Below are 16,630 nucleotides of genomic sequence, written 5' to 3' on the forward strand. Positions count from 1 at the left end.
ATTTAGTCAGCAGCAGCAGAAGTCCTGTGCCTGGACGCTCCAACAGCGGCCAGACACAAGCAGAAGCAGAAGCAGCAGAAGCAGCAGCAGCACCACCTTTTGTTTTTTGGCTGCAGCAGCAGCAAGGCCCACAGGGCTGGCTAGCTGGCTAGCCAGCAAGCAGGTAGCAATGAAAGTAGGAATCTTTCTTTTTAACCCCTGTAAGGGGGTGGTGCACTGTACCCGAAGATACTGCCATATCGGGTCAATGCATAGGGCGACGGAAGCAAGCTTCGAAATCGGCCCCCGTTCTCAAAAATCCATTTAATATATGGTCCCCAGATAGGGGACGTATCAGATATTAAACTGATAAGAACAGATACTACACTTGATCTTAGCCAAAAGGCCGAGAAGCGATAACCGTGAAAGGGGCGGGCCCAACAAGGTGCCCTTCATGGGCACTATCACTGCTTGCTGTCAGGGAGGCTGCCAGACAATTTTCCATGCACACTCTGGGCTGGGGGGCAGTCAACCACCAGTACACACAGCAGAACCTAAACCCATACCATTATTGCTAAGCAGCAAGACAGGGGCCCATTGCACTCCCACGGGGCCTTTTTAAATGCAATCCATAACCCGGATTTGCCAGGAACCCTTCTTACTCCTCCTACTTGCATGTGACACTGGGCTTAGGATCTGCATAGGAAACACACACACAAGCACACACCTACCTTTGTTGCCTGCAGATGCCTCCTTGGCTGTCCCCAAACGGTATCAAACCAACACCCACGGGAAGCTGTAAGCATAGAGGACATGCCTGCACCCCATTGGACTTACCTGTGTGGGTTAAACCCGGGTTATTTGACAACCTATGGCGGTGATGGTTCTGCTCAGGCAGAGCAGTGCTGATGCTCCTCATAAAGCTGTCGCTGCTGTGAAGGTTCTAGGTGACATCACAAATCCCTATGGTTACATACACAACAAAGCTGGGTTGTTGTTGTTTACACTCTGCAAGGCCTGTGGAAGTGAGTGACATCATAGCACTGTAGTTCTGAGGGTTCTAGATGGATGCAACAATCTCCTGTTGCTTCTATGAAGGCCATAATAGACGACATCACCAAACAGCTCCATAGTCACATACACAGCAAAGGAGAGATGTTGTTTACACCTAGTGATGTCAGTGGTATTGAGTGACATCACAGCACAGTGCTAAGGCTCCTGGGCCTGGACACAGCAGCGGCTGCAATATCTCAACGGAGAATACGTTTATATATATGTGTGTGTGTGCGCGTATATATATATATATATATATATATATATATATATATATATTTCTCCGCCGAAATCACTTTTAAACCCATTTCCACCTTTTTTTCCCTTCTCTTCCTCTTACTTTTTTTTCACGTTTTTTTACGTTTTTCTCCTTTTCGCCTCTTTTCTGGGCGTATTATTCTTCTTTTTCTTCTTTTTTTTCGTCTAATGCATACCCCATCAGTGCAGCAATGCTTATTCAATACCGCCAGCAGATGGAGACACTGGTTCAATACCGCCAGCAGATGGAGACACTGGGGGATAATTTTCTAAGGATTTATACTGATTTTTCCTGTCTGAATTTGTCGCACAGAAAGTTGCAGGCCAAATATGTGTGACATTTCTGCGACTTTAGCTTCTAGAGCATTTTTACAACATTAGACATAGGTGCTGAATACATAAAAAGCGACTGTTCAGCGACAGACAAGTCGCATCGGCTGAAAGTAGGCCAGAATGTCAGTCCATGTTGGAGCAGGTTTAGATACAGTCTAAAGTATAGATCTCAAAGTCTGTGCACAGAATTTAGCAAGGGCCTCGCACCTTCTGATGCATCAGGTAGGTGCACAATAGCATAGCCTAACCCTCTGTACTTTGGTCTATATTGATGCGGGACATAGACAGCCAGCTGATGACCAATCCATTAGTGCAATGGATGGCTGGAAGCATTTGTCTTTGCCTTTGCAATACCACAGAAGCAATGCATGGTCAATGTACAGCAATGACACACCTGTGTGAACAGCCAGGAGACCCCCCCCCCCCCCCCATGTTATGTTACATAGTTACATAGTTAGTACGGTCGAAAAAAGACATATGTCCATCAAGTTCAACCAGGGAATTAAGGGGTAGGGGTGTGGCGCGATATTGGGGAAGGGATGAGATTTTATATTTCTTCATAAGCATTAATCTTATTTTGTCAATTAGGAACATTCAGCACCCACCCGCTATCAAGGCAGCTGCCTATCATGTCATGCCCTACCTGCACAGGTGTGCTGGCTACTCAAATGATCCAATTAAGGAGGCCATTTAGTCAGCAGCAGCAGAAGTCCTGTGCCTGGACGCTCCAACAGCGGCCAGACACAAGCAGAAGCAGAAGCAGCAGAAGCAGCAGCAGCACCACCTTTTGTTTTTTGGCTGCAGCAGCAGCAAGGCCCACAGGGCTGGCTAGCTGGCTAGCCAGCAAGCAGGTAGCAATGAAAGTAGGAATCTTTCTTTTTAACCCTGTAAGGGGGTGGTGCACTGTACCCGAAGATACTGCCATATCGGGTCAATGCATAGGGCGACGGAAGCAAGCTTCGAAATCGGCCCCCGTTCTCAAAAATCCATTTAATATATGGTCCCCAGATAGGGGACGTATCAGATATTAAACTGATAAGAACAGATACTACACTTGATCTTAGCCAAAAGGCCGAGAAGCGATAACCGTGAAAGGGGCGGGCCCAACAAGGTGCCCTTCATGGGCACTATCACTGCTTGCTGTCAGGGAGGCTGCCAGACAATTTTCCATGCACACTCTGGGCTGGGGGGCAGTCAACCACCAGTACACACAGCAGAACCTAAACCCATACCATTATTGCTAAGCAGCAAGACAGGGGCCCATTGCACTCCCACGGGGCCTTTTTAAATGCAATCCATAACCCGGATTTGCCAGGAACCCTTCTTACTCCTCCTACTTGCATGTGACACTGGGCTTAGGATCTGCATAGGAAACACACACACAAGCACACACCTACCTTTGTTGCCTGCAGATGCCTCCTTGGCTGTCCCCAAACGGTATCAAACCAACACCCACGGGAAGCTGTAAGCATAGAGGACATGCCTGCACCCCATTGGACTTACCTGTGTGGGTTAAACCCGGGTTATTTGACAACCTATGGCGGTGATGGTTCTGCTCAGGCAGAGCAGTGCTGATGCTCCTCATAAAGCTGTCGCTGCTGTGAAGGTTCTAGGTGACATCACAAATCCCTATGGTTACATACACAACAAAGCTGGGTTGTTGTTGTTTACACTCTGCAAGGCCTGTGGAAGTGAGTGACATCATAGCACTGTAGTTCTGAGGGTTCTAGATGGATGCAACAATCTCCTGTTGCTTCTATGAAGGCCATAATAGACGACATCACCAAACAGCTCCATAGTCACATACACAGCAAAGGAGAGATGTTGTTTACACCTAGTGATGTCAGTGGTATTGAGTGACATCACAGCACAGTGCTAAGGCTCCTGGGCCTGGACACAGCAGCGGCTGCAATATCTCAACGGAGAATACGTTTATATATATGTGTGTGTGTGCGCGTATATATATATATATATATATATATATATATATATATATATATATTTCTCCGCCGAAATCACTTTTAAACCCATTTCCACCTTTTTTTCCCTTCTCTTCCTCTTACTTTTTTTTCACGTTTTTTTACGTTTTTCTCCTTTTCGCCTCTTTTCTGGGCGTATTATTCTTCTTTTTCTTCTTTTTTTTCGTCTAATGCATACCCCATCAGTGCAGCAATGCTTATTCAATACCGCCAGCAGATGGAGACACTGGGGGATAATTTTCTAAGGATTTATACTGATTTTTCCTGTCTGAATTTGTCGCACAGAAAGTTGCAGGCCAAATATGTGTGACATTTCTGCGACTTTAGCTTCTAGAGCATTTTTACAACATTAGACATAGGTGCTGAATACATAAAAAGCGACTGTTCAGCGACAGACAAGTCGCATCGGCTGAAAGTAGGCCAGAATGTCAGTCCATGTTGGAGCAGGTTTAGATACAGTCTAAAGTATAGATCTCAAAGTCTGTGCACAGAATTTAGCAAGGGCCTCGCACCTTCTGATGCATCAGGTAGGTGCACAATAGCATAGCCTAACCCTCTGTACTTTGGTCTATATTGATGCGGGACATAGACAGCCAGCTGATGACCAATCCATTAGTGCAATGGATGGCTGGAAGCATTTGTCTTTGCCTTTGCAATACCACAGAAGCAATGCATGGTCAATGTACAGCAATGACACACCTGTGTGAACAGCCAGGAGACCCCCCCCCCCCCCCCCCATGTTATGTTACATAGTTACATAGTTAGTACGGTCGAAAAAAGACATATGTCCATCAAGTTCAACCAGGGAATTAAGGGGTAGGGGTGTGGCGCGATATTGGGGAAGGGATGAGATTTTATATTTCTTCATAAGCATTAATCTTATTTTGTCAATTAGGAACATTCAGCACCCACCCGCTATCAAGGCAGCTGCCTATCATGTCATGCCCTACCTGCACAGGTGTGCTGGCTACTCAAATGATCCAATTAAGGAGGCCATTTAGTCAGCAGCAGCAGAAGTCCTGTGCCTGGACGCTCCAACAGCGGCCAGACACAAGCAGAAGCAGAAGCAGCAGAAGCAGCAGCAGCACCACCTTTTGTTTTTTGGCTGCAGCAGCAGCAAGGCCCACAGGGCTGGCTAGCTGGCTAGCCAGCAAGCAGGTAGCAATGAAAGTAGGAATCTTTCTTTTTAACCCTGTAAGGGGGTGGTGCACTGTACCCGAAGATACTGCCATATCGGGTCAATGCATAGGGCGACGGAAGCAAGCTTCGAAATCGGCCCCCGTTCTCAAAAATCCATTTAATATATGGTCCCCAGATAGGGGACGTATCAGATATTAAACTGATAAGAACAGATACTACACTTGATCTTAGCCAAAAGGCCGAGAAGCGATAACCGTGAAAGGGGCGGGCCCAACAAGGTGCCCTTCATGGGCACTATCACTGCTTGCTGTCAGGGAGGCTGCCAGACAATTTTCCATGCACACTCTGGGCTGGGGGGCAGTCAACCACCAGTACACACAGCAGAACCTAAACCCATACCATTATTGCTAAGCAGCAAGACAGGGGCCCATTGCACTCCCACGGGGCCTTTTTAAATGCAATCCATAACCCGGATTTGCCAGGAACCCTTCTTACTCCTCCTACTTGCATGTGACACTGGGCTTAGGATCTGCATAGGAAACACACACACAAGCACACACCTACCTTTGTTGCCTGCAGATGCCTCCTTGGCTGTCCCCAAACGGTATCAAACCAACACCCACGGGAAGCTGTAAGCATAGAGGACATGCCTGCACCCCATTGGACTTACCTGTGTGGGTTAAACCCGGGTTATTTGACAACCTATGGCGGTGATGGTTCTGCTCAGGCAGAGCAGTGCTGATGCTCCTCATAAAGCTGTCGCTGCTGTGAAGGTTCTAGGTGACATCACAAATCCCTATGGTTACATACACAACAAAGCTGGGTTGTTGTTGTTTACACTCTGCAAGGCCTGTGGAAGTGAGTGACATCATAGCACTGTAGTTCTGAGGGTTCTAGATGGATGCAACAATCTCCTGTTGCTTCTATGAAGGCCATAATAGACGACATCACCAAACAGCTCCATAGTCACATACACAGCAAAGGAGAGATGTTGTTTACACCTAGTGATGTCAGTGGTATTGAGTGACATCACAGCACAGTGCTAAGGCTCCTGGGCCTGGACACAGCAGCGGCTGCAATATCTCAACGGAGAATACGTTTATATATATGTGTGTGTGTGCGCGTATATATATATATATATATATATATATATATATATATATATTTCTCCGCCGAAATCACTTTTAAACCCATTTCCACCTTTTTTTCCCTTCTCTTCCTCTTACTTTTTTTTCACGTTTTTTTACGTTTTTCTCCTTTTCGCCTCTTTTCTGGGCGTATTATTCTTCTTTTTCTTCTTTTTTTTCGTCTAATGCATACCCCATCAGTGCAGCAATGCTTATTCAATACCGCCAGCAGATGGAGACACTGGGGGATAATTTTCTAAGGATTTATACTGATTTTTCCTGTCTGAATTTGTCGCACAGAAAGTTGCAGGCCAAATATGTGTGACATTTCTGCGACTTTAGCTTCTAGAGCATTTTTACAACATTATACATAGGTGCTGAATACATAAAAAGCGACTGTTCAGCGACAGACAAGTCGCATCGGCTGAAAGTAGGCCAGAATGTCAGTCCATGTTGGAGCAGGTTTAGATACAGTCTAAAGTATAGATCTCAAAGTCTGTGCACAGAATTTAGCAAGGGCCTCGCACCTTCTGATGCATCAGGTAGGTGCACAATAGCATAGCCTAACCCTCTGTACTTTGGTCTATATTGATGCGGGACATAGACAGCCAGCTGATGACCAATCCATTAGTGCAATGGATGGCTGGAAGCATTTGTCTTTGCCTTTGCAATACCACAGAAGCAATGCATGGTCAATGTACAACAATGACACACCTGTGTGAACAGCCAGGAGACCCCCCCCCCCCCATGTTATGTTACATAGTTACATAGTTAGTACGGTCGAAAAAAGACATATGTCCATCAAGTTCAACCAGGGAATTAAGGGGTAGGGGTGTGGCGCGATATTGGGGAAGGGATGAGATTTTATATTTCTTCATAAGCATTAATCTTATTTTGTCAATTAGGAACATTCAGCACCCACCCGCTATCAAGGCAGCTGCCTATCATGTCATGCCCTACCTGCACAGGTGTGCTGGCTACTCAAATGATCCAATTAAGGAGGCCATTTAGTCAGCAGCAGCAGAAGTCCTGTGCCTGGACGCTCCAACAGCGGCCAGACACAAGCAGAAGCAGAAGCAGCAGAAGCAGCAGCAGCACCACCTTTTGTTTTTTGGCTGCAGCAGCAGCAAGGCCCACAAAGCTGGCTAGCTGGCTAGCCAGCAAGCAGGTAGCAATGAAAGTAGGAATCTTTCTTTTTAACCCTGTAAGGGGGTGGTGCACTGTACCCGAAGATACTGCCATATCGGGTCAATGCATAGGGCGACGGAAGCAAGCTTCGAAATCGGCCCCCGTTCTCAAAAATCCATTTAATATATGGTCCCCAGATAGGGGACGTATCAGATATTAAACTGATAAGAACAGATACTACACTTGATCTTAGCCAAAAGGCCGAGAAGCGATAACCGTGAAAGGGGCGGGCCCAACAAGGTGCCCTTCATGGGCACTATCACTGCTTGCTGTCAGGGAGGCTGCCAGACAATTTTCCATGCACACTCTGGGCTGGGGGGCAGTCAACCACCAGTACACACAGCAGAACCTAAACCCATACCATTATTGCTAAGCAGCAAGACAGGGGCCCATTGCACTCCCACGGGGCCTTTTTAAATGCAATCCATAACCCGGATTTGCCAGGAACCCTTCTTACTCCTCCTACTTGCATGTGACACTGGGCTTAGGATCTGCATAGGAAACACACACACAAGCACACACCTACCTTTGTTGCCTGCAGATGCCTCCTTGGCTGTCCCCAAACGGTATCAAACCAACACCCACGGGAAGCTGTAAGCATAGAGGACATGCCTGCACCCCATTGGACTTACCTGTGTGGGTTAAACCCGGGTTATTTGACAACCTATGGCGGTGATGTTTCTGCTCAGGCAGAGCAGTGCTGATGCTCCTCATAAAGCTGTCGCTGCTGTGAAGGTTCTAGGTGACATCACAAATCCCTATGGTTACATACACAACAAAGCTGGGTTGTTGTTGTTTACACTCTGCAAGGCCTGTGGAAGTGAGTGACATCATAGCACTGTAGTTCTGAGGGTTCTAGATGGATGCAACAATCTCCTGTTGCTTCTATGAAGGCCATAATAGACGACATCACCAAACAGCTCCATAGTCACATACACAGCAAAGGAGAGATGTTGTTTACACCTAGTGATGTCAGTGGTATTGAGTGACATCACAGCACAGTGCTAAGGCTCCTGGGCCTGGACACAGCAGCGGCTGCAATATCTCAACGGAGAATACGTTTATATATATGTGTGTGTGTGCGCGTATATATATATATATATATATATATATATATATATATATATATATATCTCCGCCGAAATCACTTTTAAACCCATTTCCACCTTTTTTTCCCTTCTCTTCCTCTTACTTTTTTTTCACGTTTTTTTACGTTTTTCTCCTTTTCGCCTCTTTTCTGGGCGTATTCTTCTTCTTTTTCTTCTTTTTTTTCGTCTAATGCATACCCCATCAGTGCAGCAATGCTTATTCAATACCGCCAGCAGATGGAGACACTGGGGGATAATTTTCTAAGGATTTATACTGATTTTTCCTGTCTGAATTTGTCGCACAGAAAGTTGCAGGCCAAATATGTGTGACATTTCTGCGACTTTAGCTTCTAGACCATTTTTACAACATTATACATAGGTGCTGAATACATAAAAAGCGACTGTTCAGCGACAGACAAGTCGCATCGGCTGAAAGTAGGCCAGAATGTCAGTCCATGTTGGAGCAGGTTTAGATACAGTCTAAAGTATAGATCTCAAAGTCTGTGCACAGAATTTAGCAAGGGCCTCGCACCTTCTGATGCATCAGGTAGGTGCACAATAGCATAGCCTAACCCTCTGTACTTTGGTCTATATTGATGCGGGACATAGACAGCCAGCTGATGACCAATCCATTAGTGCAATGGATGGCTGGAAGCATTTGTCTTTGCCTTTGCAATACCACAGAAGCAATGCATGGTCAATGTACAGCAATGACACACCTGTGTGAACAGCCAGGAGACCCCCCCCCCCCCCCATGTTATGTTACATAGTTACATAGTTAGTACGGTCGAAAAAAGACATATGTCCATCAAGTTCAACCAGGGAATTAAGGGGTAGGGGTGTGGCGCGATATTGGGGAAGGGATGAGATTTTATATTTCTTCATAAGCATTAATCTTATTTTGTCAATTAGGAACATTCAGCACCCACCCGCTATCAAGGCAGCTGCCTATCATGTCATGCCCTACCTGCACAGGTGTGCTGGCTACTCAAATGATCCAATTAAGGAGGCCATTTAGTCAGCAGCAGCAGAAGTCCTGTGCCTGGACGCTCCAACAGCGGCCAGACACAAGCAGAAGCAGAAGCAGCAGAAGCAGCAGCAGCACCACCTTTTGTTTTTTGGCTGCAGCAGCAGCAAGGCCCACAGGGCTGGCTAGCTGGCTAGCCAGCAAGCAGGTAGCAATGAAAGTAGGAATCTTTCTTTTTAACCCTGTAAGGGGGTGGTGCACTGTACCCGAAGATACTGCCATATCGGGTCAATGCATAGGGCGACGGAAGCAAGCTTCGAAATCGGCCCCCGTTCTCAAAAATCCATTTAATATATGGTCCCCAGATAGGGGACGTATCAGATATTAAACTGATAAGAACAGATACTACACTTGATCTTAGCCAAAAGGCCGAGAAGCGATAACCGTGAAAGGGGCGGGCCCAACAAGGTGCCCTTCATGGGCACTATCACTGCTTGCTGTCAGGGAGGCTGCCAGACAATTTTCCATGCACACTCTGGGCTGGGGGGCAGTCAACCACCAGTACACACAGCAGAACCTAAACCCATACCATTATTGCTAAGCAGCAAGACAGGGGCCCATTGCACTCCCACGGGGCCTTTTTAAATGCAATCCATAACCCGGATTTGCCAGGAACCCTTCTTACTCCTCCTACTTGCATGTGACACTGGGCTTAGGATCTGCATAGGAAACACACACACAAGCACACACCTACCTTTGTTGCCTGCAGATGCCTCCTTGGCTGTCCCCAAACGGTATCAAACCAACACCCACGGGAAGCTGTAAGCATAGAGGACATGCCTGCACCCCATTGGACTTACCTGTGTGGGTTAAACCCGGGTTATTTGACAACCTATGGCGGTGATGGTTCTGCTCAGGCAGAGCAGTGCTGATGCTCCTCATAAAGCTGTCGCTGCTGTGAAGGTTCTAGGTGACATCACAAATCCCTATGGTTACATACACAACAAAGCTGGGTTGTTGTTGTTTACACTCTGCAAGGCCTGTGGAAGTGAGTGACATCATAGCACTGTAGTTCTGAGGGTTCTAGATGGATGCAACAATCTCCTGTTGCTTCTATGAAGGCCATAATAGACGACATCACCAAACAGCTCCATAGTCACATACACAGCAAAGGAGAGATGTTGTTTACACCTAGTGATGTCAGTGGTATTGAGTGACATCACAGCACAGTGCTAAGGCTCCTGGGCCTGGACACAGCAGCGGCTGCAATATCTCAACGGAGAATACGTTTATATATATGTGTGTGTGTGCGCGTATATATATATATATATATATATATATATATATATATATATATATTTCTCCGCCGAAATCACTTTTAAACCCATTTCCACCTTTTTTTCCCTTCTCTTCCTCTTACTTTTTTTTCACGTTTTTTTACGTTTTTCTCCTTTTCGCCTCTTTTCTGGGCGTATTATTCTTCTTTTTCTTCTTTTTTTTCGTCTAATGCATACCCCATCAGTGCAGCAATGCTTATTCAATACCGCCAGCAGATGGAGACACTGGGGGATAATTTTCTAAGGATTTATACTGATTTTTCCTGTCTGAATTTGTCGCACAGAAAGTTGCAGGCCAAATATGTGTGACATTTCTGCGACTTTAGCTTCTAGAGCATTTTTACAACATTAGACATAGGTGCTGAATACATAAAAAGCGACTGTTCAGCGACAGACAAGTCGCATCGGCTGAAAGTAGGCCAGAATGTCAGTCCATGTTGGAGCAGGTTTAGATACAGTCTAAAGTATAGATCTCAAAGTCTGTGCACAGAATTTAGCAAGGGCCTCGCACCTTCTGATGCATCAGGTAGGTGCACAATAGCATAGCCTAACCCTCTGTACTTTGGTCTATATTGATGCGGGACATAGACAGCCAGCTGATGACCAATCCATTAGTGCAATGGATGGCTGGAAGCATTTGTCTTTGCCTTTGCAATACCACAGAAGCAATGCATGGTCAATGTACAGCAATGACACACCTGTGTGAACAGCCAGGAGACCCCCCCCCCCCCCCATGTTATGTTACATAGTTACATAGTTAGTACGGTCGAAAAAAGACATATGTCCATCAAGTTCAACCAGGGAATTAAGGGGTAGGGGTGTGGCGCGATATTGGGGAAGGGATGAGATTTTATATTTCTTCATAAGCATTAATCTTATTTTGTCAATTAGGAACATTCAGCACCCACCCGCTATCAAGGCAGCTGCCTATCATGTCATGCCCTACCTGCACAGGTGTGCTGGCTACTCAAATGATCCAATTAAGGAGGCCATTTAGTCAGCAGCAGCAGAAGTCCTGTGCCTGGACGCTCCAACAGCGGCCAGACACAAGCAGAAGCAGAAGCAGCAGAAGCAGCAGCAGCACCACCTTTTGTTTTTTGGCTGCAGCAGCAGCAAGGCCCACAGGGCTGGCTAGCTGGCTAGCCAGCAAGCAGGTAGCAATGAAAGTAGGAATCTTTCTTTTTAACCCTGTAAGGGGGTGGTGCACTGTACCCGAAGATACTGCCATATCGGGTCAATGCATAGGGCGACAGAAGCAAGCTTCGAAATCGGCCCCCGTTCTCAAAAATCCATTTAATATATGGTCCCCAGATAGGGGACGTATCAGATATTAAACTGATAAGAACAGATACTACACTTGATCTTAGCCAAAAGGCCGAGAAGCGATAACCGTGAAAGGGGCAGGCCCAACAAGGTGCCCTTCATGGGCACTATCACTGCTTGCTGTCAGGGAGGCTGCCAGACAATTTTCCATGCACACTCTGGGCTGGGGGGCAGTCAACCACCAGTACACACAGCAGAACCTAAACCCATACCATTATTGCTAAGCAGCAAGACAGGGGCCCATTGCACTCCCACGGGGCCTTTTTAAATGCAATCCATAACCCGGATTTGCCAGGAACCCTTCTTACTCCTCCTACTTGCATGTGACACTGGGCTTAGGATCTGCATAGGAAACACACACACAAGCACACACCTACCTTTGTTGCCTGCAGATGCCTCCTTGGCTGTCCCCAAACGGTATCAAACCAACACCCACGGGAAGCTGTAAGCATAGAGGACATGCCTGCACCCCATTGGACTTACCTGTGTGGGTTAAACCCGGGTTATTTGACAACCTATGGCGGTGATGGTTCTGCTCAGGCAGAGCAGTGCTGATGCTCCTCATAAAGCTGTCGCTGCTGTGAAGGTTCTAGGTGACATCACAAATCCCTATGGTTACATACACAACAAAGCTGGGTTGTTGTTGTTTACACTCTGCAAGGCCTGTGGAAGTGAGTGACATCATAGCACTGTAGTTCTGAGGGTTCTAGATGGATGCAACAATCTCCTGTTGCTTCTATGAAGGCCATAATAGACGACATCACCAAACAGCTCCATAGTCACATACACAGCAAAGGAGAGATGTTGTTTACACCTAGTGATGTCAGTGGTATTGAGTGACATCACAGCACAGTGCTAAGGCTCCTGGGCCTGGACACAGCAGCGGCTGCAATATCTCAACGGAGAATACGTTTATATATATGTGTGTGTGTGCGCGTATATATATATATATATATATATATATATATATATATATTCTCCGCCGAAATCACTTTTAAACCCATTTCCACCTTTTTTTCCCTTCTCTTCCTCTTACTTTTTTTTCACGTTTTTTTACGTTTTTCTCCTTTTCGCCTCTTTTCTGGGCGTATTATTCTTCTTTTTCTTCTTTTTTTTCGTCTAATGCATACCCCATCAGTGCAGCAATGCTTATTCAATACCGCCAGCAGATGGAGACACTGGGGGATAATTTTCTAAGGATTTATACTGATTTTTCCTGTCTGAATTTGTCGCACAGAAAGTTGCAGGCCAAATATGTGTGACATTTCTGCGACTTTAGCTTCTAGAGCATTTTTACAACATTAGACATAGGTGCTGAATACATAAAAAGCGACTGTTCAGCGACAGACAAGTCGCATCGGCTGAAAGTAGGCCAGAATGTCAGTCCATGTTGGAGCAGGTTTAGATACAGTCTAAAGTATAGATCTCAAAGTCTGTGCACAGAATTTAGCAAGGGCCTCGCACCTTCTGATGCATCAGGTAGGTGCACAATAGCATAGCCTAACCCTCTGTACTTTGGTCTATATTGATGCGGGACATAGACAGCCAGCTGATGACCAATCCATTAGTGCAATGGATGGCTGGAAGCATTTGTCTTTGCCTTTGCAATACCACAGAAGCAATGCATGGTCAATGTACAGCAATGACACACCTGTGTGAACAGCCAGGAGACCCCCCCCCCCCCCATGTTATGTTACATAGTTACATAGTTAGTACGGTCGAAAAAAGACATATGTCCATCAAGTTCAACCAGGGAATTAAGGGGTAGGGGTGTGGCGCGATATTGGGGAAGGGATGAGATTTTATATTTCTTCATAAGCATTAATCTTATTTTGTCAATTAGGAACATTCAGCACCCACCCGCTATCAAGGCAGCTGCCTATCATGTCATGCCCTACCTGCACAGGTGTGCTGGCTACTCAAATGATCCAATTAAGGAGGCCATTTAGTCAGCAGCAGCAGAAGTCCTGTGCCTGGACGCTCCAACAGCGGCCAGACACAAGCAGAAGCAGAAGCAGCAGAAGCAGCAGCAGCACCACCTTTTGTTTTTTGGCTGCAGCAGCAGCAAGGCCCACAGGGCTGGCTAGCTGGCTAGCCAGCAAGCAGGTAGCAATGAAAGTAGGAATCTTTCTTTTTAACCCTGTAAGGGGGTGGTGCACTGTACCCGAAGATACTGCCATATCGGGTCAATGCATAGGGCGACAGAAGCAAGCTTCGAAATCGGCCCCCGTTCTCAAAAATCCATTTAATATATGGTCCCCAGATAGGGGACGTATCAGATATTAAACTGATAAGAACAGATACTACACTTGATCTTAGCCAAAAGGCCGAGAAGCGATAACCGTGAAAGGGGCAGGCCCAACAAGGTGCCCTTCATGGGCACTATCACTGCTTGCTGTCAGGGAGGCTGCCAGACAATTTTCCATGCACACTCTGGGCTGGGGGGCAGTCAACCACCAGTACACACAGCAGAACCTAAACCCATACCATTATTGCTAAGCAGCAAGACAGGGGCCCATTGCACTCCCACGGGGCCTTTTTAAATGCAATCCATAACCCGGATTTGCCAGGAACCCTTCTTACTCCTCCTACTTGCATGTGACACTGGGCTTAGGATCTGCATAGGAAACACACACACAAGCACACACCTACCTTTGTTGCCTGCAGATGCCTCCTTGGCTGTCCCCAAACGGTATCAAACCAACACCCACGGGAAGCTGTAAGCATAGAGGACATGCCTGCACCCCATTGGACTTACCTGTGTGGGTTAAACCCGGGTTATTTGACAACCTATGGCGGTGATGGTTCTGCTCAGGCAGAGCAGTGCTGATGCTCCTCATAAAGCTGTCGCTGCTGTGAAGGTTCTAGGTGACATCACAAATCCCTATGGTTACATACACAACAAAGCTGGGTTGTTGTTGTTTACACTCTGCAAGGCCTGTGGAAGTGAGTGACATCATAGCACTGTAGTTCTGAGGGTTCTAGATGGATGCAACAATCTCCTGTTGCTTCTATGAAGGCCATAATAGACGACATCACCAAACAGCTCCATAGTCACATACACAGCAAAGGAGAGATGTTGTTTACACCTAGTGATGTCAGTGGTATTGAGTGACATCACAGCACAGTGCTAAGGCTCCTGGGCCTGGACACAGCAGCGGCTGCAATATCTCAACGGAGAATACGTTTATATATATGTGTGTGTGTGCGCGTATATATATATATATATATATATATATATATATATATATATATATTTCTCCGCCAAAATCACTTTTAAACCCATTTCCACCTTTTTTTCCCTTCTCTTCCTCTTACTTTTTTTTCACGTTTTTTTACGTTTTTCTCCTTTTCGCCTCTTTTCTGGGCGTATTCTTCTTCTTTTTCTTCTTTTTTTTCGTCTAATGCATACCCCATCAGTGCAGCAATGCTTATTCAATACCGCCAGCAGATGGAGACACTGGGGGATAATTTTCTAAGGATTTATACTGATTTTTCCTGTCTGAATTTGTCGCACAGAAAGTTGCAGGCCAAATATGTGTGACATTTCTGCGACTTTAGCTTCTAGAGCATTTTTACAACATTATACATAGGTGCTGAATACATAAAAAGCGACTGTTCAGCGACAGACAAGTCGCATCGGCTGAAAGTAGGCCAGAATGTCAGTCCATGTTGGAGCAGGTTTAGATACAGTCTAAAGTATAGATCTCAAAGTCTGTGCACAGAATTTAGCAAGGGCCTCGCACCTTCTGATGCATCAGGTAGGTGCACAATAGCATAGCCTAACCCTCTGTACTTTGGTCTATATTGATGCGGGACATAGACAGCCAGCTGATGACCAATCCATTAGTGCAATGGATGGCTGGAAGCATTTGTCTTTGCCTTTGCAATACCACAGAAGCAATGCATGGTCAATGTACAGCAATGACACACCTGTGTGAACAGCCAGGAGACCCCCCCCCCCCCCCCCATGTTATGTTACATAGTTACATAGTTAGTACGGTCGAAAAAAGACATATGTCCATCAAGTTCAACCAGGGAATTAAGGGGTAGGGGTGTGGCGCGATATTGGGGAAGGGATGAGATTTTATATTTCTTCATAAGCATTAATCTTATTTTATCAATTAGGAACATTCAGCACCCACCCGCTATCAAGGCAGCTGCCTATCATGTCATGCCCTACCTGCACAGGTGTGCTGGCTACTCAAATGATCCAATTAAGGAGGCCATTTAGTCAGCAGCAGCAGAAGTCCTGTGCCTGGACGCTCCAACAGCGGCCAGACACAAGCAGAAGCAGAAGCAGCAGAAGCAGCAGCAGCACCACCTTTTGTTTTTTGGCTGCAGCAGCAGCAAGGCCCACAGGGCTGGCTAGCTGGCTAGCCAGCAAGCAGGTAGCAATGAAAGTAGGAATCTTTCTTTTTAACCCTGTAAGGGGGTGGTGCACTGTACCCGAAGATACTGCCATATCGGGTCAATGCATAGGGCGACGGAAGCAAGCTTCGAAATCGGCCCCCGTTCTCAAAAATCCATTTAATATATGGTCCCCAGATAGGGGACGTATCAGATATTAAACTGATAAGAACAGATACTACACTTGATCTTAGCCAAAAGGCCGAGAAGCGATAACCGTGAAAGGGGCGGGCCCAACAAGGTGCCCTTCATGGGCACTATCACTGCTTGCTGTCAGGGAGGCTGCCAGACAATTTTCCATGCACACTCTGGGCTGGGGGGCAGTCAACCACCAGTACACACAGCAGAACCTAAACCCATACCATTATTGCTAAGCAGCAAGACAGGGGCCCATTGCACTCCCACGGGGCCTTTTTAAATGCAATCCATAACCCGGATTTGCCAGGAA

General features: G+C 46.3%; 8 non-coding genes across 8 annotated transcripts; all 8 read right to left on the reverse strand.

Annotated features, from left to right (window-relative positions):
• Positions 1–206: 206 nt before the first annotated feature.
• LOC130347607 (U2 spliceosomal RNA) lies at positions 207–397 on the reverse strand. Its single transcript, XR_008885505.1, has one exon. It is a non-coding gene; the product is annotated as a U2 spliceosomal RNA (small nuclear RNA).
• Positions 398–2,516: 2,119 nt separating this feature from the next.
• Positions 2,517–2,707, reverse strand: LOC130347608 (U2 spliceosomal RNA). The gene has a single exon (XR_008885506.1). It is a non-coding gene; the product is annotated as a U2 spliceosomal RNA (small nuclear RNA).
• A 2,095-nt stretch (positions 2,708–4,802) lies between these two features.
• LOC130347609 (U2 spliceosomal RNA) lies at positions 4,803–4,993 on the reverse strand. The gene has a single exon (XR_008885507.1). It is a non-coding gene; the product is annotated as a U2 spliceosomal RNA (small nuclear RNA).
• Positions 4,994–7,079: 2,086 nt separating this feature from the next.
• On the reverse strand, positions 7,080–7,270 carry LOC130347611 (U2 spliceosomal RNA). The gene has a single exon (XR_008885508.1). It is a non-coding gene; the product is annotated as a U2 spliceosomal RNA (small nuclear RNA).
• A 2,092-nt stretch (positions 7,271–9,362) lies between these two features.
• Positions 9,363–9,553, reverse strand: LOC130347612 (U2 spliceosomal RNA). The gene has a single exon (XR_008885509.1). It is a non-coding gene; the product is annotated as a U2 spliceosomal RNA (small nuclear RNA).
• Positions 9,554–11,645: 2,092 nt separating this feature from the next.
• LOC130347582 (U2 spliceosomal RNA) lies at positions 11,646–11,836 on the reverse strand. Its single transcript, XR_008885489.1, has one exon. It is a non-coding gene; the product is annotated as a U2 spliceosomal RNA (small nuclear RNA).
• Positions 11,837–13,920: 2,084 nt separating this feature from the next.
• Positions 13,921–14,111, reverse strand: LOC130347605 (U2 spliceosomal RNA). Its single transcript, XR_008885503.1, has one exon. It is a non-coding gene; the product is annotated as a U2 spliceosomal RNA (small nuclear RNA).
• Positions 14,112–16,205: 2,094 nt separating this feature from the next.
• On the reverse strand, positions 16,206–16,396 carry LOC130347613 (U2 spliceosomal RNA). Its single transcript, XR_008885510.1, has one exon. It is a non-coding gene; the product is annotated as a U2 spliceosomal RNA (small nuclear RNA).
• Between the last annotated feature and the right edge of the window lie 234 nt (positions 16,397–16,630).

This window comes from Hyla sarda, unplaced genomic scaffold (genome assembly GCF_029499605.1).
Source record: "Hyla sarda isolate aHylSar1 unplaced genomic scaffold, aHylSar1.hap1 scaffold_848, whole genome shotgun sequence".
Classification (NCBI taxonomy): domain Eukaryota; kingdom Metazoa; phylum Chordata; class Amphibia; order Anura; family Hylidae; genus Hyla; species Hyla sarda.